The 24,137-nt window shown below is 42.3% G+C and overlaps 2 long non-coding RNA genes across 2 annotated transcripts; one reads left to right on the top strand and one right to left on the bottom strand.

The window, feature by feature from the left end:
• The first annotated feature begins 750 nt into the window (after window positions 1-750).
• LOC139047555 (uncharacterized) lies at window positions 751-23,189 on the top strand. Its single transcript, XR_011507209.1, has 3 exons — window positions 751-973; window positions 17,163-17,299; window positions 22,400-23,189. It is a non-coding gene; the product is annotated as an uncharacterized lncRNA (long non-coding RNA).
• On the bottom strand, window positions 2,222-13,461 carry LOC139048102 (uncharacterized). Its single transcript, XR_011507505.1, has 5 exons — window positions 13,160-13,461; window positions 12,144-12,249; window positions 10,611-10,728; window positions 8,111-8,223; window positions 2,222-2,345 (listed from the first exon to the last, which is right to left on the bottom strand). It is a non-coding gene; the product is annotated as an uncharacterized lncRNA (long non-coding RNA).
• Window positions 23,190-24,137: the final 948 nt, after the last annotated feature.

Genomic DNA, 24,137 nt, shown 5'->3' with positions numbered 1-24,137 from the left:
GAAAACAGACGCGCGGACACCTATCTTGAAAGTGATCTGCGAAAAGCGCATAGTGCGGCATAAGCTGAAAGCTTCGTGAGCGCAGTGTTCTCGCCGCTTCGGTCGCGTTGAAGCGAGAGCTAGCATGAAGGTGAATTCACTCGCTGCTGCGGGTTCTATGTTGAAAGATATCGTGCTGTACGGACTGACGGACGGATGGTTTTTCTTGTTGGGGAAATACAGAAGTGCTTACGTTACAAAAAAATTGCAGGGTTCGCGAATTTCGCGATAAGAACCAACACCAACCTACTCGCCCGCTGAGCGATGCCCTCTTGATCACCCCCTCCCAACCCCGGGAAAAGGGGCACTACCTTTCTATCTCAGTTGAAGAAAGGATGATGAAACGTTAACAACGACCATAACGGCATCTCCTAACGAGTTGTCTTATGGCCTCTGAGATTTGCGCGCGAAGCTGGCGCGCGCGAACTTGAGAGGCCATAATTGGCCGCCTAATAGCATAAAAAGACAAAGACAATGCCAAACGACACAGCTAAAATTCAAACAAAGAACTGATCTTAGCTATACTGTTTGGGGAAAAGAAATACAAAATTAGACAGCCGCAACACACGCCACTAAAGCCGCCACCGCCGGCGTAACGAGGAACCAACAGTTGGCAACATTCATTCGCGCGTCATTGCTTCGCTTCGTCTCCGCAACAAGAGCCGCCATCTTCTCGCGCCTAACGCATGCCTAACGTTTCGTATGGTTTTGTTCTCTGCAATCCGCGCACACAGCGCATCGGTGGCTGCACGTCTGCTCGGCGTCGCAATGCGGCCTGCGTCATTTTCTGGTGCTCGCGCAATCGGTGTGAAACACGTCGCATGTGAAATGTTTGATAGAAGTGCCTCACGTCCAAGTCAAGCCGCCGTACGGGTGCATGGCTGTGCGCCCCGTTCTCGGAAGCGTCGACGGGTTTCCGGCATGCGGATTTCAGGTACGTGCAAATGCGTTTCGCCCTCCTATTGAGCTCCGGAGCAAAGCGTGAAATATTTCATGTGAAAGATGCAGTGCCCGTCATCATGGTGTGAATTTCGAGCGGCAAACGAGAACTTTGGCACTTAGAACACACCGCGGCTGCTAAGTCAGCGTGGAAATTGTTTTTCGTTACCGCAATGTGTTGCTTTCAGTCTAACCTGCGGCTTGTGGACAGCTAGCCCATCGACTTTTGCTTGTGGCTGCGATAGGTATGTAAATGGAAGCGGTAATAATTTTCGAGCGCAGAGAGTTGTTTCGCTCGATGTTGGTCGTGTTCATGGCGTTGTGAAGGCTAGAAAACTGGCTTGATCGTGCTTAGTTCTGACTCGAAGAGGCGTAACGTTGGCGCTGGATGTGTTTGTTTTCCGTGCCGCGAGTACCAGTTTAATGCTTTTTGTTGCATGAGAGTGGTTGCTGCTACATGCCCTCTGGCCAGAACACACTAAAAGCAATTTCCTCACTTATATGTATGCAATGTGACGTAACAAAATTTCCAGCGTTTTATTTGGAGCGTAAATATCCAGTATAGTTTAGTAAGAAACTCACATTCTGTCTTAGCTTAGTAGGCGTGAAACAAGTGAAACTCTCATTCCTTATTGAATTGTTCGCCCACACCGCACCACCCGCAGATGCGTCATCGGGTAATTGACAGTAGCTTCGCTACGTGAGTTGTTTTATGCGCCAATATTGCCCGGTTAAGTATCCTGTTAATTTATGCCGACGCTCGTTCATCTTGCTTTTAAGCGGGTACTACCCTATTGAAAAAATATGTATGAGAATTTCACGAGAACTTCTGTACGCTATTATTGCTCCGTAGACTCGACGACGTCGTACATCACATGTGTACGAGTGGACATCGTCAATGAGCGAGATCGTTCTCGTGTGGGTATATTAAACGAGATTATTCTCGCATAGCTGTGCTTGACGAGATAGTTCTCGCACGGCAATGCGAAACGATATCGTTCTCGTTTGTGTATGCTACATGAAAATGTTCTCATTCAGCTATGCAAAATGACACCATTCTTGTTTAGCTGCATTCTACAAGTGTTCGCATTTGTGTTGAATGAGTTCTTTTGTTCATGCAATATTTTTGGTGAAGTTCCACACAGTAACACATTCTGCCAACATTGCAGCGATTAATTTCGATCACGTGAGTCGGCCGATGTGCCAGCTCAGAGACAAAGAGGACACTTTTTAGGGCCCACAATTAACACAAACCATCTTTATTTTGTATTCCGAAGCATCGTGGCCAGGTGCTTGTTCAGGTCCTTCAGCCTCCTTGCCTCCGTATCCACAGTGTTCGGCGTTTTTGAAACAGTGCTCGTATGCATCTGCACAAAAATGTAAACAAAGCAGCCGGCCCTGTTAGATTACAACAAGCCATTGGAACTGACATGCACAATAGGTAGCTCCACTGCATAACTGAGTTGGCTGGTTCTTGCATGATATTGTGTGTAAAGCGTGAACATCTCACAGAGAAACAGGAAAAAGAGAACACGGAGGCTCATGAGTTTTCTACCTACGTAAATTGATATTTCAAGATTAACCACAGCAGTTGAAAGCAAGTGCTCGTCCTCGCATTGTCTTGTTCTCGTCTCTGTTAAATGTTCGTGTTTCACAAAGAATAGAAATGGCTGCAGAATTGCAATACAAGACCACTGAAATAGTCTAATACTTTTCCACAAGTATTTTACATTAAATGAACAAGTATAACCAGCACAATGCGTTGGCGGGCTAGTTGGTGCGAATCCATGAATACTTTGTTTAGCGCGAAACGACACACACAAGAAAGACGACAGGACAAGGCGCTACTCTGAACTGACAGCATTTTATTGCGTCACTCCTTTATAGACCGCTCGAACCAAAGGAACATGCGCAGTGAGCACCATGCGGTGCAGCCACCAACAACATCCGATCCAAAGAGCGCACTCATGTGACAGAATCCAAAAAACCAAATTCAGCGCTGTACAAAGTTAAGGAAAGCACACTACTGCACTGCGACTCCAATGACTTAATGAAAAATGCTTCCGATAACTCTCGGGCGGTGGTGTCACGGCTCTTTTTCAAGATCGTGGTATCAGAAAACATGGGTTTGCATTTGGACGTTTTACAATGCTGAGCCAAATGGGAACCTTTGCCTGTTGCTATGGATCATGTATGGCTTATGTTCTCTAAGGCGCTCGTTAACACAGCGGCCTGACTGCCCTACATACACTTTGCCACATGACAAGGGAATCTTATATAAACGACACCGACGCTGCATTCTACAAACTTCACATAGTTCTTTTCACAATCAGGTTTTTTACTTATTTTAGAAATACGGCAGCACAACATTGACAGTTTCTGAGGAGCGGAGAACACTACCGGAATTTGGTATTTAGTGGCGACATTATTTAGATTGTGAGCCAGTCTGTGGCAATACGGCACAACTTCAGGCCTCTTCTTTTGTGTGATGCAGTTACTTTTGTGCCGCTTCCCTTTCAGTTTCTGAAGCAATACTTCCGAGACTGATGTTACCACCGCACTTGGGTAACCAGCAGTCTGCAGCCTATTTAACTGTGCAATGAAACTCATGTTCGCAGAGTGATGACAAGATTGCATTAAGGAAGATTCTAAACACATCAAAGCAATGGCGCGTTTCACAGTCTTTGAGTGCGCAGACGCATAAGGTAAAAGTTCCTTACGTGCGCGTGGCGAGTAGATCCGACAGGCGTGGCCTGTTTGTAAGGATAGCTGCAAATCTAAAAACTGGAGTTTACCGTCCCTAGATAGCTCATGTGTGAAAGTTAAACCTTTGCCATTGTCATTGAAAAGTGTTAAAATATCAGCTACCGTCACGGAGCATTCGTTATTGGTCTGTTTTATCACAACAAGAAAATCGTCAACATATCTAAAAATTTGAACCGAGTCATTGTTTAAGGCACTCTTAAGAGTGCGGTCGACAAAAGATAAAAAAATATTACAAAGAGCAGGCGCCACACATGAACCAATACACACACCATTTTTCTGGATAAAAAGGTTATTTTCGAACAGGATAAAAGTTGCACTTAAATAAAATTCAAGAAGGGACATGAAACCTTCTGAAGACAACCCGGTGGCATTGCAAAAATCTACCTCGCCACTTTCTTCGATGCACGTCATCACACTGCGAAATAGCTCATCATGCGGTATTGAATAGTAAAGATCTTCGACATCAACAGAAAAAATGTCGGCTACTGAATGGTTGTCTTCCAGAAAGGAAACAACATCGAAAGAATCCTTTATGCCATAAGGATCATCAATAGTTAAATGCTTCAACTGTTTTTGCAAAAAGCGGCTAACCAAAACCTGCCAATAGTTGTTTTCACTGACTATTGTACGGAAAGGCACATCCGGTTTGTGTGTTCTTGCAGTGAAAAAAAAAACATCTAAAGCAAGTACCTTACATTGTTTACCATCTTTCACAATCTTGGTGAGGCCTATATTTTCCAACAAAGAAATGGCTTTGCGTTTTACCTTCTGAGCTTTCTCATTTGCCAGAATGAAGTGTTTGTTGACAGCCTCAATGGCTTTTTTGTTGAAGACAGCAGACGGAGCTATCACAAACCCGCCCTCTTTGTCACTCAGTAACAGCCGCAGTTCATTGTCTCTAAAGAAAGATACTGTCCTTTTGATCACAGCTGTCGAAGGTGGCGCGCTCCCAGTGGCGGTCCTACGAAGGTTGTACACCCTATCGAGGAGGCACCACTCCTGGTCCTCTAGTTCTGCTTTCCTTGCGATGCGCCTGTTCAAAGCCAGTAGCTCATGTGCAGGAATTCTTGGTTCCGTGCTGTACTTCGGCCCATTCTTTAGCAATGCAGCAACTTCGTCAGGAAGCCTGACGTCACCGAGTACCTGGAAACCAGCGGTGACCGGTTGCGTTTTTTCCTTTCTGCACGGTAGTCTGGACCGGAGGAGTAGCAGCAGCTGTGTCCACCAGAATTCTGTAGTCCAAGTTGATAGAAGTCTGTAGAAACGAAACTTCTTCTAGGCCACAATAGGTGCATCGCGCGAGTAGCACACAGCTCTCAACCAGTCGTACAGAAGGCGTACCTACCCCCAAATTTCAGAACGAAGAATCCGACACATTCGCCGCACGTGACCGACGGAAGGCCTGACGTTCCCGAAGAGACTCGCCACATCTTGAGGAACATGTCCATTCTTCATGCAGAACGTAAGCATCCTTGCACGGCACACAGCAAAAGCTATGTGACTGACCAGAACAGCAGGATCAGGAGACAAATATCAGTGGGCCCTGATATTTGTGTGTCTGTGTCATAGGCCTCACCAAGATTGTGAAAGATGTAAAACAATGTAAGCTACTTGCTTTAGAGGTTTTTTCACTGCAAAAACGCACAAACTGGATGTGCCTTTCCGTACAATAGTCAGTGAAAACAACTGTTGGCAGGTTTTGGTTAACCGCTTTTTGCAAAAACAGTTTAATCATTTAACTATTGACGATCCTTATGGCATAAAGGATTCTTTCGATGTTGTTTCCTTTCTGGAAGACAACCATTCATTAGCCAACATTTTTTCTGTTGACGTCGAAGATCTTTACGATTCTATACCGCATGATGAGCTATTTCGCAGTGTGATGATGTGCATCGAAGAAAGTGGCGAGGTAGATTTTTGCAATGCCACCGGGTTATCTTCGGAAAGTTTCATGTCCCTTCTTGAATTTTATTTAAGTGCAACTTTTATCCTGTTCGAAAATAACCTTTTTATCCAGAAAAATGGTGTGTGTATTGGTTCATGTGTGGCGCCTGCTCTTTGTAATATTTTTTTATCTTTTGTCGACCGCGCTCTTAAGAGTGCCTTAAACAATGACTCGGTTCAAATTGTTAGATATGTTGACGATTTTCTTGTTGTGATAAAACAGACTAACAACGAATGCTCCGTGACGGTAGCTGATATTTTAACACTTTTCAATGACAATGGCAAAGGTTTAACTTTCACACATGAGCTATCTAGGGACGGTAAACTCCAGTTTTTAGATTTGAAGCTATCCTTACAAACAGGCCACGCCTGTCAGATGTACTCGCCACGCGCACGTAAGGAACTTTTACCTTACGCGTCTGCGCACTCAAAGACTGTGAAACGCGCCATTGCTTTGATGTGTTTAGAATCTTCCTTAATGCAATCTTGTCATCACTCTGCGAACATGAGTTTCATTGCACAGTTAAATAGGCTGCAGGCTGCTGGTTACCCAAGTGTGGTGGTGACGTCAGTCTCGGAGGTATTGCTTCAGAAACTGAAAGGGAAGCGGCACAAAAGTAACTGCATCACACAAAAGAAGAGGCCTGAAGTTGTGCCGTATTGCCACAGAGTGGCTCACAATCTAAAGAATGTCGCCACTAAATACCAAATTCCGGTAGTGTTTTCCGCTCCTCAGAAACTGTCAATGTCGTGCAGCCGTATTTCTAAAACAAGTAAAAAACCTGATTGTGAAAAGAACCACGTGAAGTTTGTAGAATGCAGCGTCAGTGTCGTTTATAAGATTCCCTTGTCATGTGGCAAAGTGTATGTAGGGCAGCCAGGCCGCTGTGTTAACGAGCGCCTTAGAGAACATGAGCGATCCATACCAACAGGCACAGGTTCCCATTTGGCTCAGCATTGTAAAACATGCAAATGCAAACCCATGTTTCGTGATACCACGATTTTCAAAAAGAGCCGTGACACCACCGCCCGAGAGTTATCGGAAGCATTTTTCATTAAGTCACTGGAGTCACAGTGCATTAGTGTGCCTTCCTTAACCTAGTAAAGCACTGAATTTGGTTTTTTGGATTCTGTCACATGAGTGCGCTCTTTGGATCGGATGTTGGTGGTGGCTTCACCGCATTGTGCTCACTGCGCATGTTCCTCTGGTTTGAGCGGTCTATAAAGGAGTGACGCAATAAAATTATGTCAGTTGAGAGTAGCGCCTTGTCCTGTCGTCTTGTGTGTGTCGTTTTGCGCTAAACAAAGTATTCATGAAGCATAACCAGCTCATGCAAGTGAATACACAGATTTCACAGCTTTTTGCTACCGCACTGCGGAATATGCAGATGGAAAACACTGCATAGATGCCAGTGCAGAATTGTTTATAGGAAAGATTAATGCACCTTTAATACCACTATAGAAACTAAATGACAGTTTTTGTTAGCATGTTAGAGCACTCAATATGACCAGCTTCTATTACATAACATTTCAGCTGCTGTCTGGCCCTGCTCCCGATACTGCACTGGTCAAACATAGGTGCAACCACACTCTTCAATGGCTTTTTGTATTATTGCGTCAGTTTTTTAAGGCTAATTTTAGCCCCCCCCCCCCCAGTTATCTGGGAGCCGTTGCATCACAGTGACGACAGCTGAGACAAGGATCTGTTTGTACGACAAGGTTAATCTTCCTCTTTTGCTTACTTAAACCTCCCCTCACTTTACTAATTATGTGGCACAGCAACACAATTGTTATATGCCGCCTCTTTAAAAATGCCTAATTTATTGTACAGGCAGAAATAGCTTCGCTAACCGCAGCACTACTCAATTTTCATTAAAAAGAATATCTTACTCCTGAAGCAGTGCAACAACTACAGCTACCAAACTGGTTGTTTGCTGGTGCAAAATATTAATAAGCTTACCGGCTAATGTAAAAACTACAATATTTTTATCGTCATATCAGCATTCATAGTAGCCATGCCATGTGTCGCATTCGCAGTTGTGCAAGCAACATGCATTGCCGATTTATCTGTTAGCATTGCCCTTTCGCTTCTCGCTTGATATTGCTGGGCAAGCAGTCAAACTGGATAGTTAGACACTGCCTGTCACCTCCTTACCTTCCTTATGAATTGTGCATTAAATGAGGATTTTTTCTTGGTGAAACAGTTCTAGTTTGAGGCCTAAACAAGCTCCAAGGGAGTTTGCATTTAAGGAGTGTAACCATCCTCTGAAAACATGTACATGAGGAACACTGCAGAAAGAGCACTTCAAAAAAAAGAACACGAGTGTATTTATCCCCAAGGCCAAACCTTGTGTCTTCTTAAATATTTATCAAGTCAAACTCAAAATTGGTACTGAGGTGCAAGGTGTCCACAACATATTACCTTGTGAAAGCACAGTGGTGCCTGGATGTTGTGGGACCAGCTCGGACGTGGAGATCAGCACTGATCAGCAACACTGCAGTCTCCTTACAGCTTTTCTGCAGGCCCAGCCACACCTGCAATAAAACAAGTGAGCTTGGTGCCACAAAGTACTGTATTTACTCGCATAATGATCGCATTTTCTTGTAAAAAAAAATGGTCACAAATTCAGGTGTGTGATCATTATGCCGGTTAAATTTCCCGCAAAAAGAATTTTTTTCATCCCGCGTTTGCTGCGGGATGGCAATAGGTCAAGAAATAAGTGGCTGCCACTGTATGTAGTGCGGGACACCGAAACAAAAGTGGCGGCCAGCATAGCAAGCTGAAAACACCAAATGCGCCAAACGCGATTTTTTTTCTCTCGAGTACATTACTTGCATTGAAAGTTTCTTCCATATCAGTAATGAATAATACCGTTAATATCGGTAAGTTTGTGGCAATAACGTCGCCATGTCCACTATGAGGGGGCAGAAACAGATGGGCACGCTTAGCTGCCAGTGACATAGAAAGACACGGCGGGCATGCTGCAGAAACTGCGGCATTTGTCTTCACTACTATCCTAATACAGCACGTTTGTGCTAAGGGTGGGCAAATATCTTAGCTGTGTTACAAGTGTCGGCGTATGGATAGGGTACACTTCTAACGTATCAGTGTAAACGTGGCTGCTATTGTTGCCGCTCGTGATTTGTTGCGTGCCCACGAGTGCAGATGAGAAGAATCGAAAGGCATCTTTTTTGTTGCTGTTGACCACAACCATTACAAAGCCTACACATAATAAAGGCAATTTTGGTTGTAGCTTTTTTGTCATGGAAGTGCGGAAAGTAATGAAAGGAATGAAAACGAGCATCTGCTTAAAAATGTTTGGTGCGTGCAGACCACTTGGTTTATCTTGAAGAGTTGTTCGCGTAGCATTCGACAGATGGTAAGCGCGATCATTAATAGCTAGACTTGGCACATGACATATCGCTGCAGCAAGTTAGGGGTGCAATCATTACACAGGAAATAAAAAAAATCGAATTTGGACGACAAAATTCAGGGCTGCGATCATTACGTGAGTGCGATCATTATGAGAGTAAATACGGTAAATATAGAAAGTGACACTGTGAACAAAGCAATACTTATTAGGTATGAAATGCTGATATTCGCCCGTAGAAAGCTTTAAGTAACAAAGCCTGCAAGATAAGAAAAATGCAATGTATGGGCCATCTGTACAAGAACATTAATCAAAGGTCCCTTCATTTTTTAGTCCCTTCTCCTCCTCATGCATAGATGGCAGTCAGGTTAAGTAAACTGGACCAGATTGCCACATAGTGTAAGCAAAGGTGGTCACTTTCTGGGCCAATTATGATACAATAGCACAACATGCATCCCTACAGTTGTTTTAATGTGTTCCGTAATGCTAGCCACCTTGTAGGCCCTACAGTGTCAAAGCACCCATAACTTTAACAGCGTTACCCAGTAGGGATAACCAATAAGTGTCCACAGCAGCACAACTCAGCATATCTATCAGGAGGCTTTCGTTACACTTTTACAATTCTCCTCTTATGGCTTCATCCCAATTTTTGTCAATACAAGCTTGAAGCCTCTGCACAATCTGAATGCAACAGGGCACTATAAAAAATACCACATCTTCCTACCCAATTCCATGCTTAATATAAGACTGGAAAGTTCACTATCATGTGCAGAACAAGCCAAATTGTTCTGGAATCAAGTAATCTTCCACTACCTGTGAAAAAAAAGCATGCAAGAAAGAGTACGTCGAGCACAGGGGTGTTGATGGATATTAAATACCACTGTCGTGCAGTAGACACCACGTCAACAAAACAGGCCAATGTATAAATGACTGGATCTGCAACCATGTCAACTGAATGCTCAGGTCATTTGGTGGTGCAAAGCTCACTTGCATTATTTTGTTTGAAAACTATGCAACTGTGGCAATGTGTTACAAGCATAGGGCTGGCAAGATTTGTGAGCCTTTCCTTACATGTGTTACAGAGAATCTGCGAGTTGGCTCGCCCTCCAGTGGATTATCAGATAGCAAGACTGCTTATTTATCATTGTAAAACAAGTGTCATAGTAGCCATGCTTCTTTTCGCAGTTGTGTGAGCAACATACATTGTGGATTTATCTGTTCTTGCCCTTTCACCTCTCACTTTATATTGCTCTGCAAGCAGTAAAATTGGATGGCTGTTAGACTGTTATGTCCTGTCACCTCCTCACCTTTCTTATGAATTGTGCATTAAATAAGGCTTTTTTCTTGGTGAAAGAGTGCTACTTTAAGGCATAAACAAGTTCCATGGCAGTTTGCATTTAAGCATCCTCTGAAAACATGTACATGAGGAACACTGCAAGAAGAACGCTTAAAAAAAAGAACACGAGTGTATTTATCACCAAGGCCAACCCTTGTGTCTTAGCATATTTCTCAAAACTGATACTGAGGTGCAAGGTGTCTATATCATATTACCTTGTCAATGAAGCAAAGCACAGTGGTGCCTGGATGTTGTGGGACCAGCTCGGACGTGGAGATCAGCACTGATCAGCAACACAGTAGTCTGCTTACTCTTTCTGCAGGCCCAGCCACACTTGCATTAAAACAAGTGAGCTTAGTCTCACAAAAGTATAATATAAAAAGTGACACTGTGAACTAAGTAATTCTTATTAGGTATAAATAGGAATGAAATGATATTCGCCCATAGAAAGCTTTGAGTTAACAAAGCATGCGAGATAAGAAAAGTGCAATGTATGAGCCATCTGTGCAAAAACATAAATCGAAGGTCCCTTTTTTCGCTTCTCTCCTCGTTTTTGTGCATAGATGGCAGACAGGTTAAGTAAACTGGACCAGACTGCCACGTAGCGTAAGCAAAGGTGGTCACTTCTTCGGGGAGCAGCCTGTAGGCTGCTTCTTGAAAGAGTATTAGAAAATGCTAATAATGCATATATGCATTATTCACAAGAGGCCTTGTTTCTCTCAGAATGCCACAGCCAATCACATATGTCAAACTGACCATTTTAAAATGCATGAAAAGTACAGCATAGCTTTGAGGGTACCCCAAACTACTGAAATTCACATCAGCCAAGTTCAGCAGACAACACCATAATCAAGCCTCTAGAAGTTGTGCATATTATTGCAAGTTGACAGAATAATGAGGAAGAGAAGGTGAGGGAGATGGTGCCACTATAGCATAGTTCAAACTCTATCCCACATCATGTGCAGAAGGGCAAAGAATGCGCAGCTTTCAGTTATACTCTCACCTGTGACAACTGCACCAGGTTTACTGACATGCGTAACAAGCAGTATATGATACCACGTTATTGCATCCTGCAACTGATGTGACATCAGAGATCAGCTTGAAGCTTGACGCTAAGCTATACTAGGGACACATAATGAACTGGCTACATTAAAATCTAAAGCAAAAGTGTTGAACATTGTTTGCCAGCCTGTGCACTTCATATTTTACAAAAATTCTAGACAGAAATCCTGTGTTGGAAAGACAGCACGCACTTTCCTAAAGCTTTCTCTCAGCATCCACACTTTTCTATGCATACATTATTAACCATTATTTACCTTGACACACTGTACACAAGCAGCACACTTGGAAAAGCAGAAACTAACATGTTTTTAGATCAGTGAGTTTTTCTCAGTGCTTTTGTTGCTGCAAACTTAGCCTGCTTCTGGAACGTATCTTAATGAACTTACCTAAAGCATGTGTCCCTTTGCTAATTTTATTAGGGATTTTTCATTGCTAGCAATTAAGAAAGCAAAGCGCCAGGACTATTTTTTACGTGCATTTTCGCAATCCTATGCCACCCCATTTCTCAGCAGCTTTAGAACATCTTCACTAATAAAACTTCGTTCTCATTACTTAATGGAACATTAGTAAAATTGTAGAATAGCAAGAATTTATAAATTGCATGAGAGACTCAGAAAAGTTGACAGGTGCCAAATACACGAACAGACCCTAGAACACATAAATGGCTGTGACCGTTTAGTACGTACCTTGTCAAAGCAGGCAGATCAGATGCTTTGTCGTGCTGTTCAAGCTGCATAGTGCCGCAGCCTATGTGGTGCAGAGATGCCTCCGTCTCAGGAAATTGTGACATCCCTAAACAATAAATGTTCAGTTTATTGTAATCACTGCTGAAACTGCAAACTTGTGATTTGACAACATCGCGTCAAATTGGGGAAAGCTCTCGTACAGCCAGCTACATGAAGCTGCATCCGCTTAGAGAAATTAAATATTTCATTCTTACATCACAGGCGGTTATTCAACGTGTCAAAGGCACGAAAACAAACAACACTAAACACAAGAAATACAGGTTGCCTTGGCGACAACCTATAAGCATCAAAGCTTGCATCCAAGCTAAAATCTTCTCACGAGTCAGATCATTTGGATGCCGTCGCGCGTTAACGTTAGCTGTGAAAACATTTGCGCAACACATCAACGTACTTCTAGAATTGTCTATACGATTTCTTGCTGAGAAATTACGTATAGAAGCAGTGACATTTCCTGCTTGAATTTTTTTGCCCGTTCAGACGAAGCGATGACCCGGCGCTAGCATACTTCATAACAAAAAGAAAATAAACAATAGATGAAGCACTTAGAACATTAACCTCGGGGTAATTTTCGTGAAACTTTTTGCTAAATGTGCACTCCGATATCGAACGAACATTAGGAAATCACTGTTATTGTTCTTGTAGCTGTACTAATCATCTTCTGCTGCGCATGACAAGGTACAGTGCTCACGGAATGAAACGCGACACGGAGCATTTAGTAAAGCCTTGCAAACGTGCAAAGTACGCGAGAGGACCATGTCATGTCGCAAGGAATTTGGTGACCAAAGGTGACGAGGACTCCGATGTACGTGTACGCACCAAAATTACGTCGATGTGACACGAACTACAGCCGGTGAAAACGAATATATGCGCATTACTAAGCCCTAAATTGACGCGTTTCATTCCGTGAGCACTGTACACTACATGAACCATAAGAAGGCGCAAGGCGCCGGACTTACCGTCTGAGGCGAGCGCTCCTTTGTGTCCGTTCACGCCGCATCGACTGCACCAACAGTCCGTCCAGCGTAGTGTTGAATTGCGGTGAACTACAGCACGCGACAGCACAACTATCAACACATTCTTCCGTGCACTGTGACCCGATGCGGGAGCGGCGAGACAAAGAAGCGCGAATTGACCGCACTACGATAATCAACAACGGCGCACCGCAAGAAACATACAGCGAGCTAATAGCGTTGCACAGGCCCCAGGGCTTAGTGATCGTTATTTCACACAAAAAAAAAGGAGCACATGTTCTCTAAGCACCGCGTAAATATGATCAAACGATCAGCACCACATCGGCCGCCCGCCGCAACAACGCCTATGGAGCGATGGCCTATAGTCCTCTTTAAGTATCCCAATTCCTCGGCTATGCGCACCATGCAGCCCGTTGCCGTTCCCGCCACCGCAGCACTGCCATCGACCTCCACGCCAAGCATCTGAGCGTCGTCTGCTATAGCCTGGCACAGTTATGGTTGTTAGTCGCGGCACTCGGCATTTACATGGTGCTCGCTGAATAAAGCAGCCGTTATTTCTTTCTGTTGTTGTTTAAGCTGAAGTATAATATTCTACAGACACCATACCTGAGAGTGCACGTCCGAAGAAAGTGAGATGGAAAAAAAGGTGGGCCTACAAACCAAAGTGCACACGCAATGTTAACGCTTGGTGACCCACACGTCGCCGGTACTGGCGTCTCCATGAGCGCAAAACTTGGACCGGACGCAAAAGACCTCGACCGCCAGCCACGTGCCCGAGGACAGTTACAAGGCACACGCAATGAGAAAATAAAATCGGCTACAGCACAAGAAGCGCAAACACCCGCAAGTAACGTGCACATCTCAGCAGAGCAGCGCCGCTCACTTGGTGCAGAGCTCGACCGCAGCGCCCTCACAGTCCCCGGAACAAGTCGCGCCCTGCTCGAAAGGAAGACTCGCGCAACTGAGAAACTACTTCGGTCCGAAATGAAGGGAAATGACGTCGTTTGTTTACTTCGCCGTCTGTGGTTCCGGTAACTGTGATCGCATGAGTAGCGTGGGTAGTAGAGGCGTATTATTTCCATGTTTTTGCGTGTTTTAGGCGGCCTTTTTCAACAACTTTGCTGACATTGCTTTCAACAGTGAGGACAGCCTGTGGAGCAGCCCTATCAACCGGACAGGGCCGTAAAATCTGTTTGAAGTTCGCAGCACATCGTCGTTTGGTTTGTGAATGTTAGAAGGTGTTCTTTTCTCAGCGGCGTAATCGACGACGGATTTGGCGTCGAGTGGTGTGCGCTTTGTTCCGGCTTGTGCGCCGTTCTACGGATGTGTACTGTTAATGAGTGGTGCTGTTTGTGCATCGGGAAATGGTGCCACGCCGGTGGGATTTGCTTTTTTGTAAAAACGTCCGTGCCGTCTTTGTCGAGTGCTTCCGGAAACTGCTCGCCTTTTGTGCGTGCGTGTGTGTATGTGTGTATGTGTGTGCGCGCGCGCGCGCGCTTCTGATATGCGTGGAACGCGTAGGAACGTCCGTACAGTCTTTCGCGAGTGCTTTCGGAAACTGCTCGCATTCTGTCTGTGTGCGCACGCGTGTGACATTCGTCGTTATTGCGATTTGCAAAGGTGTTTTTCATTTGGTGACTGCGTCTGCGAATGCCAGGATGCGATACACGTTCGTCATTTAGAGACGCTGCTTCAATGTAGGGTCACTTACATTTTGGTTTCTTGGAGGTCAGCTTTCAACGCATGGCAAGGCATTGCAGTGCGCTTAACCATCATTGGCACACGAACTGCTTTGTTATTTCTCCTTTAATTTCAAATTCAGTTTTGTGTAGTATGTAGGGAGATAATGGTCACCAAGATGCGACGCTCATCTCGTTTTTTGCCACTGCTGTGCACATATGAGGATTTTTTACTAGGTCAAGCCCTCTCAGCAAGTTGTGAAACACTTAGTGCAAATAATTTTTCACAGCAGTAACTGTGATCATTACCACAATTGATCACATGACATTTTTAGAGATTGTTATTTAATTACAATATTTTTAATTTATTTGTGACAAAGTGCGATGGATTTTGACTGCTATTTTGGCTATCTGTTCACCAACCTATTTATACTGTCTTGTGGTTCTGCTTTTTATTTTTATATGTGGGCATGCATGGCCAATCGCACGCTTGCCTTCTACAATTGGACATAAACAGGCACTAACATGCTCTTAGCAGATTAGTATTTGACACTATTGTGATTGACGCACTTGGCTATTTGGAAAATATGCAGGTTCAAGTTCACCCTTATACTACCTCTGACTGATATATCTGATGCAAGCAATATTATTAGGATGTGACAAAGTGCATACATAATTTATCACTGATCAAACTGCTTGCAATAAACTTTGCCAACTCGTCCTTGTTTGAAGCATCTCCAAAGTGCTATAATCACATTTCCAGATTATTTTATTGCGTGCACAAACAAACATGTAACATTTTATTATGAAACTTTTATGGTACCTGACTCCTATATTGCAATAAAATCTTAGGCAGATCTACTCTCTGTACTAGGGATTCAAACTCTGCTGATAGCTTTTGACAATATCATAGTGCTATCCAGTGCTTACTGGCTGGTCGAGGAATGCGTCATGCAAAGGCAGTAGTATCGCCATAAGTGTTCATCCGAGAATATGTCCCCAAGTGAAAATCATTGCATCAAAAGTACCGACACCAGCTTTGATGGGGATGAAATTCCAGAAGTTGAGCTCTGAACGTCTTATTTCCTCTGTAGTTTATGCTGGTATATATGTGTCAGAATGATTCAATGTGATCATACAGCACATTGATCACACTCTTGCATTTACTACGAACAGCTCATAAATCTGACTGTCATTAATGAGCTTTTGTATGCACTACGACTTAAGTGCACACACTTTTTATACAATTCAGTCATCTTCAAAGATCAAGTTGCTCATACGACTACAGTGCGTACACATCACATGCCACCTCACACACGTCATACATAATCTCGTCAGGTCTACACAACTCATCGCACACATGTCACTCAAGCTCTATGCATTCATATCGCACATCGCATAAATCTCGTGCACTTCGTAAATGTCTGCGTAGCGCATCACACAGATCTCGCCCGTTTTCTCTGCGAGTTCGTTCAATATGCATTTCATATCGTTCTTTTCTCGTCAAATCTGTGCGACATGTATCCATCTCGTTCTATTTCTCGTCAAATCTGTGCGACATGCATACATCTCGTTCTATTTCTCACACAAATTTTTCAATAGGGTATCCCCGAGTACCGGACGATGCCAAACTTGTGAGGTGTAGCAAACGCGGGAAATTCAAAGTGGCGTGGCTGCAAGTTCCTGTTTTTACGTTTCTTGCATTCAAAGCCAACAGGCACAGTATCACTGATTTATTTTCCATTTCTGCTGTACTTGATCAATCTAATGTGACAACTGCATTTGTTTTTTAATGTTCTCCATTGACTGTGTATTGAGCTTGGCTGCCGCCCTCTCTTCAGAGGATGCCGCTGTGATAGCTCTTTCGTATAGCACATGCCTCTAGGCCCTTGTGTTTCAAGGGCTCTGGCGAGGCAGCAGTGCTCCAAGTAATTTTACCATCCTATATATTTTCTATTTTGCATCATTCTTCCACGATGGATTTTAATGTTCATATTATTCGTCATTAGTCATCGCCATAATTTTATAGCGCGTAGATTTTACGCACTTTACAGCGACAATTTTAGGCCAGTTTACAGCCAAGTCACATCTTCCATAATACATCAACATTACCACTTGTCATGGTGCTCTTTGGCCAAACCTGGCCCTTGCGCCATAAACTACCACACATTATCATCATCAGCTTGGCTGCCAGAAAATGCTTGAATTTCTTTCAGTATCCAAGTGACGAAATATTTCACTGACGGCAGTGTGTGAAACACGCAAGATGACAAAACTGACAGCAAAATGATTAGATATTTCTTTTATAGCGTTTGGACTCGACTTTTGGTGAGGATGTCGATCGACCTTGGGCCTGGTGACGGCACACCCGACATCGCCAAAGTTCAGCCTATCAGTTGAGTGCCCCCGAATGGACCATCAACATCGGAAAATGAAGCAGAGCCAGGTAGGGGCAATTTTACTTTGGAACAGAACACTGACAGCTGCCTCCTTTTTTTAAGAACTAAATAACATATTTACAAACCAATCCTTTCTCTTTGTGCAGCCTACATAGAATTGTTTTTTGCTTGTTATACAGACCTTCAGAAAGCAGTTCTTCTGAACCATTTTTGCATGCACAAATAGATAAAGAGTGCACTTTCTGAAGAAATTGATGCACTGAAATGTGTGTTCGACACACAGTGAGATGCAAAATAACCAACAACTTTAAAGCGGTAAAAAAAAAGTTTGAAACATGTTCTAACATCATAACCCGCCTTGGTATACGGATCTAAATAAAACAGCAACATAGGTGCATGCAGAGAAGTGTTTGTAAATGTTTGCAAGATATGTACATTGTCTAAGAAATTGTTTTTATTTACTTGGAGCTTCTTGGTGCCATGGCAGTGCAGTAAAAGCTCAAAATGATGCCCCTGCTCCTAATAAAGCACCTTTAGATTTTAAAATAAAATTATGGGCTTTTACATTCCGAAACCTAAAGTTTTGAGAACCTGGCTTCTTTTATGTACACCTGAATCTAAGTGCATAAGCGTTATTGCATTTTACCCTAATTGGAGGGCAGCTGCCATGGCCTAGATTGAAGCTGGGACCAGCATGACTGAGCAGCATGGCATCATAGTAAGTGGGCTATAACACCAGGTCAAAATGAGAAATACTGCTTAGAACTACCGACTTCTTGGCTCACAAGCACTTTGCACTAAGTTAAAGGAGTATGCAGTACTGACAGCGACTGTTTATGTACCAATTTTTTTTTAGGCTGATTCCATTATTAGGGTGCGAAGCTTCAATTAGTCAAAACCAGTTTGAATTACAGAACCAGCTCAAAACACACACCATGTATAGCTGGATTTGGACATGCAAATGGAGTCAATTCATGTCGCCGAAAATGGAAGTGGCAGTCACACTATTTGATGCATTTTGCCTAATACATAGTCAATAATAAATAATCAATTCCTAAAATATTCTTTTCAAAAAGTTTTTTTCAAGCATGAAAGGAAGAGCCAAATGGTGTTCAGGTGCACAAGCGGTTAGTTGAACGGTACTTCATGCATGTGTTCACTGGCTTCTTTCAAGCTTGAAAAAAAAAATTTGTTGCACCTACTGAGCAGTAGAAAGCTGGATTGCGAATTTTTCAGGATGCTCTACAATTTTCGCACTGACACTTTTGCTTTGAATAAAATATTTGATCAGTTAAATAATTGTTAATAACTAATTACCTTATTACGAAAAATGCAAGAATTGGTTTCACTTCCTCAAAACGATGGCAAACGACATTACCTTGGTGCTGTCTAGCTACGTGGCACTTATACATATTTAAAGCTTGCGAATGTCATACAGACCACCTGGTAATTACAAGGCATATATAGAATTGGCTAAGTTGTGTGAGCCAGCCATGTCTAGCGAATCATGAGAAACAGCCATGTTTCTTTGACTTAAGGGCATGATAAGATTTACATGCTCGACACCTTGTATCAGTGTGCTCTAGGTCTGTGCGTAGTTTAGCTGCTACATAAACAATATTTCTCCACGTGTAAGCTAATATGCATCTTTCAAGTATATTGCCTCGTGTTTTCCAAAATAAACCATCTTCGTGCTTCCTTCATTATGTCTTCATCTGTTGCTGTGCTAATTTTGTAACATGCAACTGCACAAATTTTCATCTAGTTTTCATATTTCCTCGTTGTTTGGTGGCTTTATTTCTGAACAAGTTGTTTTCGTTAAACCCTGTTGCACACAGCAGTACACAGCATTTCTGCCTAGAGTGGGAATTGTTTTTTTTTTCATATGGACATTAATACACCTTGCCTGGGCAATGTAAGGCATCCTACATAACACGGCCCTGCAATAATGTTTTATATTGCATTCCAGCATCATGCAAAACTGTTTACTTACCAGATTAGAATATGTATAAGTGTTGGAAGTAACAGAACTGGAAGAAGCCAGCAGATAATGAGGCCAAGGAAAGCATACAGGAACATGTTTTAAGTTTTTTATATGAAGTATAGAAATGATAAATTCTAGGTAAGTGAAAGTGGATTAAAAGATATCCACCTGTGGGTGGGGAACGGACCCATAACCTTCACATTACGCATGTGATATACTAACCACTGTGGTACTACGGCCGTGTTCGAGCGTCGACAATCTGAGGGGCCATTGTGGACGGTTGAATGCTGCCTCGGTGGTACAGTGCTTAGTGCATCGCATGCCTAATGCAAAGGCTGTAGGTTCGTTCTCCTCCCATGCCTGGTTGTTGTTTTTTTACCATTTTCCTTTCCATTTATCATTCGCACATTTAAATAGAAAATTACAAGTAAGTTTCCACGTGCCTACCCTGGCATCTTCCAGCTGTGATTCAGAAAAATTTTGACCCTCAGTATCCTTTCTTCTCGTTTGGAAGAACAGGAGCTTCATTTAAAAAATAATGAATTCACCTTGTTCAGCATCTCAATGTGGTCTCAAATCTTATCACAGCATGTGTATGACTAATTGAAGTTTTTGTTAAGATGATGATATAGCATGGGACCTAATTGTGTGGTCCTTTGTGGGCCTTTGTGTACAGAATATGACTAGTCTAATAAATAGGAGGACTTTAAGAAGCACTTCTAACATGGTCTGAGCATGTGTTTAAAAAAACTAATCTAGCATGATTTCAGGCATAACTGTTGCCCCTGAAAAATATTTGGATCATCTGCATTGGCATTGTTTTTAGAGAGCACCAATACTGTTTGATAGAAGTAGCCTCGTGGAACATGAAGCATCGCTTCTTGCTGAGTCAAGGAAACATTATCTGCATATCTGAGGTGCATGTGTCATATGCTCGAATGCTGTTTAAAGGCTGCTAATAAGAAAATTACTTGCCTTCCAGAGATTGCTTCAGTAGTCTATGCTACTCGATCATAAACAATTTACCATAGTGAATATTCATCGCAGTTGGCTTTGCAATGTTTATGCAAAATACCACAATTGCCTACTAGACATGTGACTGCACTAAAACTTGGAATTAATGACCAGTAAGATTTATGGGACAGCAAAACTTAGTTTATGACTCCTGTTTCTGCCATAGTTTCTTACAGTAATTACTAGAGGGAACTCTTGTGCTGGAGTCGTACCACAATGGGAATGATGGGAAGCACATGGATTTGTCTGATATTCGTGCTTGTGAATTCACACGTTCTTGTGGCTTCGTATATTATACGCTGTATAAATCTTATTGTCGTAAATTTAAGCGCAGTCTATACTCTTCGAAGTGCAGAAGACGCCGCCAACACGCACAATTGCTATTAATTGCAACGATTGAGCTTGTCCAGGTAGCCAAATCGAAGGGCACCAAGCGTCTCAAGGCACTAGTATGCCCGCGATAAATTCATCAGGGCGTTGCACTCGCTTGTCGTTACATGCCTCCGTCGCTTAATGGTTTCAATATCAAACTTATGTTCTAGAGTTCCTGTGTTTGAATCCTGTCGTCGGACGATTTTAATGTTTATTTATTTATTACACAGTATATTGTTGAAAATGACTAGAATACAAAGTCACAAAGCCGTTTGAAGCCAAACAGACGAAGTTTAGGCAAATCCATGTACTTCCCATAATTTCCATGCTGGTACAGCCGTTCTTGTTTCATCTCCTGTGGACACTAACGTCAGAGTTCCCTCTAGTAATTATTGTATGAAACTCTGATTTCTGCGCCTCGCTCGTGCAGAAGCGGCACCACACCTGCTGCGTAAACATGCACTACCTTTCGGCCGAGTGCAGGGAATGCTGTGAACTCGCCATGTACATAGCCTGCACTAAGTAAAACAAATCACAACGTGCAGTTGCTACCACGTTGAACTGGTGGAATGAGTAGTGAAATGCAGTACCTCCTGAACTAGTTCAGAAAGTGCAGGTTAATCAAGTGGAGATTATATAGCAACAGAAGTTGAGTGATTCTGCATTACATTCACGAAATATACTTCATGATACTTTTCCATTTATTTCCTCAGTTATTAAGAATCCCTTTTGCATTGTTGGACAAAACTACAGAATGCCAACATATTTTCCAGCATTCACTGGTAGCAAACATGTCAAAACATGTTCTAGTGTCTGGATTGCCGCTTTAGCTGTTAACCCCCAAGCTAATTCCGGAAAATGTACCAAATGTTTTACGTACTCAATTTTCGGTGTCATTCTCTTTCTAAAAATATATTACTTCATTGGTCTCTGGTCAGAAATAACACAAAAATAAGAGCTGCTCTTGAGGGCAGCTTTCCCTCAATGCCGACTGTAACTCATCTTTGACAACAAGAGCAGCATAACGTCGGGCAGAAAGAGTGCAACTAGTCATTGGCGATATTGGTACTACCTCCAGTCACTAGTACAGCTTGTGATCAATGGTTAAAGGTTGCGACTTTGTTGCTGCCCAATTTTAATTCTGCAGCTGTTACACTTGGGTGTAGCATGTGTACGTACGTGTGCATGCATTAAAATGACTTCACGCTAGAGCAAAGCAACTAGTGCAGAGAGGCATTAGTCATCTTTATATATTTGCTTTGTAAAGATGCACTAACATTATCTTTTGCAATATAGACTTGGCGCTCATTGGCCAAAGATGCCCTTGTGCTACTAAAACCTACCAATTAATTCGCTTTTTGCAGTAGCACGTGCTTATTCCTTTTTCAGGATCGGTCTGTGAGTTCTAATTTGTTTTTCTTGAACTGTGCAATTCCCACTCACAGGACTGCATGTCATCTAAGGTGTTCCTTTTTCAATCAAGAATGTTGAGGCTGTGTTTGTGAAACTCGATTTCTTGCCTCAAACGAGCTTGTACAAACTGACCAAGCGGATAATTCTACCTGCTTATATAATAAATGTGTTGCGGTTATGAACCCTCATAATGAATGACTTACAGTATAAAAATTTTATCTAATAAAACAATTTCATGAAAATTTTCATGTTTTTCGCGTTCGTGTTCACTTCTCTACTCTCGTGTCCTGTCTGCATGCCTCACCTCTTTTTTTGCATATTAAATATCGTATAAACTTAACCATGCTTTTTTACCACAATGCAGGGGGAAAAGGTTCCGGTAACACTGCATTCAGTATGGTGGCCCAGACGTGTATGCAAGCAACCTCCTTCATGTGGACCAAGAACTACTCTGCAGTGTCTCACAGACTTCCATGCGAAGCCCTCAACATTCTCGTCTCAGTGGAATGGCTGCTCATCTATCTGTGTGTCCATCACCAAGATGGCCAGTTGTAAAGCTCCTGTACCCGTTTAAGACAGCTTAATGATTTTTTTATTTAGCTTTCATGGTTAGCCGTAGAATCTTAACATTTTTGATGTTTCTAACGTTTCTATCTGGCCCAAAGTGGTGCAATAACTTTAAACCAGTGTAATGTATTTAAGTGATGCTCACTCTAATGCCTATCTGGTTTTGTTCGTGTTTAAGAAATTTGAATGTCTGATGAGGTAAGAGGATTTAAACTTGTCATCGTGGCTCTTTTCAGTAAGCTGCTAGGAAATAAGATGCAAAACTTATCACACGCCAGTTGTAGCATTTTTGTTTTCAAGACTAAAGTATACATGTTTCAAAAGATGGAAAGTGGGGAAAAAAGCCTCAAGAACATAATCATCCTAGGATTGTCATGTCCTTACAACTCTGCAATGACTAATGCCTCATACATCTTGGGAGCACATTGGTCGCAATGCCTACAGGTATACTTGATAAGAGAATAGCTTGCACTCAGATTTGCCACGCAGTTGATGGCTGATAGCTTTTGTTTGTGGTCTTCATGTTACTACTATGTATTCAATATTCATTTACATGTGCTGCGGTTTTTTGCAGTCACACACACACACACACACACACACACACATATATATATATATATATATATATATATATATGTATATATATATATATATATATATATATATATATATTCTTCGTTTCAATAAAAATTTAGTTGAGAGTTAGCGCTCATCCTGTCTGCTTCTAGTCTGTGTCCGTGTCACTTCGCGCTACAATCCAAGATCAGGTTACTGTACCAACTTGCCCAACTTTTTATCCTTGTGTTAAAGACACACTCAGACTTGTTCTTACTTATGTGACCGGTTATTTTTGTGCTTTATAATAAGATGCAGTGCTTTTCAAATGAAAACATGTGATAGTTCGTAGTGAGGTTATTTAAAAAAACTGTTCTGCTTAAAATTTAATTGAGCAAGCCTGTGCCATTATTCGGTGCTTATGTCCTTGTATTGGTATGGTATTACTCATCTTCCTTTTTACTTTTAAAATGTGCAAACATTATTATGTAACCATTTCTCTTGAATGAAATAAATATTTCTGACATTTCGTCACAAATTTTACAATGATTTTGTTCAATTAGGTAACCTTAGACTAGCTGATTGTTATTCTGGTAGCTTAACTTACAATGCCTGTAGAATATTCAATGCAAACACATGGTGAAAAATACACTAAGTTATTGGGTATAAGCAGGTCACTGTCAGTAAATGGAGCATACGTATATTTCAGAAAATAGTGCATGCTTGCATATTGAACAGCATGCACAGCTACACATGCTGTTTTGTTCGTAAATGCTGAAAGATTATTCGACGTGGAAGCACTTTGTTCTTGGGCTTTCAGTGCTACCTTTAAGTCATATATGTGAAGGTACTAGTAGAAGCATCCCGTGGAGATAAATGACAACTTTGATGAATAGAGGTATAAAATATGTGCTTAAAACGGCAAAAAACTGCTTGACAGGCAAACGTATGCTTCTGTAGTACTGCACTTGTTACCGTCG

Source organism: Dermacentor albipictus, chromosome 7 (genome assembly GCF_038994185.2).
Source record: "Dermacentor albipictus isolate Rhodes 1998 colony chromosome 7, USDA_Dalb.pri_finalv2, whole genome shotgun sequence".
NCBI classification, from domain to species: Eukaryota; Metazoa; Arthropoda; class Arachnida; order Ixodida; family Ixodidae; genus Dermacentor; species Dermacentor albipictus.
This window is presented reverse-complemented; position numbering and strand designations above follow the sequence as displayed.